This window comes from Herpailurus yagouaroundi, unplaced genomic scaffold, assembly GCF_014898765.1.
Source record: "Herpailurus yagouaroundi ecotype Mexico unplaced genomic scaffold, PumYag 146833, whole genome shotgun sequence".
NCBI classification, from domain to species: Eukaryota; Metazoa; Chordata; class Mammalia; order Carnivora; family Felidae; genus Herpailurus; species Herpailurus yagouaroundi.
In genome coordinates this window covers 567-2,710 of record NW_024422517.1, presented here as the reverse complement: position 1 = coordinate 2,710, position 2,144 = coordinate 567, and the positions used below count along the sequence as shown (strand labels likewise).

The 2,144-nt window shown below is 40.3% G+C and overlaps 1 long non-coding RNA gene across 1 annotated transcript; it reads left to right on the top strand.

Moving 5' to 3' along the window:
- The first annotated feature begins 251 nt into the window (after positions 1–251).
- On the top strand, positions 252–1,841 carry LOC121026612 (uncharacterized). Its single transcript, XR_005788399.1, has 2 exons — positions 252–465; positions 585–1,841. It is a non-coding gene; the product is annotated as an uncharacterized LOC121026612 (long non-coding RNA).
- Positions 1,842–2,144: the final 303 nt, after the last annotated feature.

Sequence of the window (2,144 nt, the reverse complement as noted above, 5' to 3'; positions counted from 1 at the left end):
TCTTAGATGAGGAAACTAAAACTCAAAGTGGTTAAGCGACCTGCCCGAAGATGCTCAACTAGCGAGGATTTGGATTCGGATCGGCCAAATGTTCTCACCTGTGTCTTAGGATTCCCAGATCCTATTCTGTGTTTCAGAACGTAGGCTCATGTTTGTACATGATTGCTGAGATTAGAGCAAGAGACTGACGTGATACCCAAGCATAAATGTAATAAAATAATTTGGCACATTCTTTGGTTCACATCAGGTTTGAATGACCAAGTGCATGCTGGCCACTGGGAGTGGATTGGTGGTGAACCTGTCGTCTTCACCAACTGGAGGAAAGGCCCCCTTCAACGTTCAAAGCCTGGGAAGAACTGTGTTTTGGCTCAAAGACAAGGGAAATGGCAAACGCAGGACTGTAGCAAGAGCAGACCTCACAGTTACGTGTGCTCCAGGAAACTCGAAAAGTAACTAGCCTTACAGGTGCCCACTTGGAATTTCTCACCTATTTATTTACAGGATTTGTACATGTTGTTCAATAGAAGACAAGGTGTCATGATTGACTTGGTACGTTTTTTTTTTTTTTTTTTTTTTAATCATAGTTTATGAGTGATTCTATCTGGTAAAAAAGGAACATAGAAGAAGAGTTCCAGGAAGATCGATCAATGAATATTTCTTTAGGGAAGACAGACAATTCTTGGATTTCAATACATTTCAGAATAAATGCCTGAAGTATTATATGGTCCAAGATTTGCTGATTCCAGGAGACTCCCACCCTGACCCCACTCCATATCTGAGTCAGTACCAATTTCATGGTCCTTGGATTTTTTTTAAATCCCAATATCTCAAATGAGCCCATTCCAAAATCTGTATTGCTGGTGCTTCTCCCACTTCAGTCTGAGTAAAAGAAATTCTACCGGTTCCTTAAATCACAGCTGAGGTGCCATCGTTGCTTTGTCCCTTTGGAGGTCTTTCACATGTGAACCCTAAGATAAGAGGCTGTGGATAAAAAGAGTATTGTGCGTGGTGGAAAAGGAAAGCTTTACATGGGCGAATCTCACAGATGGAAACTCATTTGCAAAGCTCTAGTTCAAGTGGGAATTCAGAGGCTACCTGTACCCTAGAGGTCTACCCATCACCACTCGTGAGACAGATTGCTTTCTTCAATGAAAATGTTGGCCTTGTACCATTCCAAAGCCAATCATTCCATTTCCCTGGCCTTATAGATTCATGAGAAATCTGAAGCCACCCGAACCTCTCTTTTCATTTGTGTGTGTAGTACGCAGTGACATTTGTCAAGGACGTTTGAAATAGAGTATATGTGAATGAGGGTTACAAGTTGGAAGAAAAACGCTGCTTCCTCAGAAGTGTCCCAATGAACTATGTTGATGAACAAAGAAAAATAATACTGAAAACAGAGCCCTTGAAAACCTATATTCTCAGGAAGGATTTTGATATAATTTTGAGCCCTGAAGTCTTTAATATTTGTAGAAATGGCACGCTAACTTGATTCGCTAACATAAAGGTACCTTATTAATTTATAATATCAGCAGAACAAAACATTTTTGTACCAGTGAGACGTGTTGCAGCCTTACAAGAACTCCCATCTGAAATCAAGGTTTAATTACAGGAAATTAGAAATTTACTTCTGAAGCATGCGCTCTAAATTTTCCTCTTTTCATAATCACTGAAAAGAACGGTTGTGCCAAATGTAACTTTCTCTCTGAGCACCGGTGTAATTTCAGCATCAAAATGGGGTTCCCAAGTAGACGAAAGCTTTGGTGCAGGTTTTATTATAATAACATGTTCAGCAAAACTAAAATAAACTGAAGAGATTCAGTCCGATTTCTGGATATAACACATGACCAGCTTGTTTTATTTCTGCTCATTTATCGAGATTTTAGTTATTAGAAGTATTTACAAAGAGCAGCTGGGATAAAGTTTAGGCATTAATGGCATCGCGGAATCAGAAGGCTCCTTACCTTAGGTATCACGAGTAGTCTGGACTGATACAACATCCAGATCTCTTGTATGACACAAGCATTCTCTGGTATTTAACCAAAAGATGCAAAACCTACCCTCCATACCAGCTCCGATCCTTTCTGGTCCACGGGCCTCTGCAGTGTGGGCAGGTGAGATGCCAGTTAAAGAAACGATGAGTT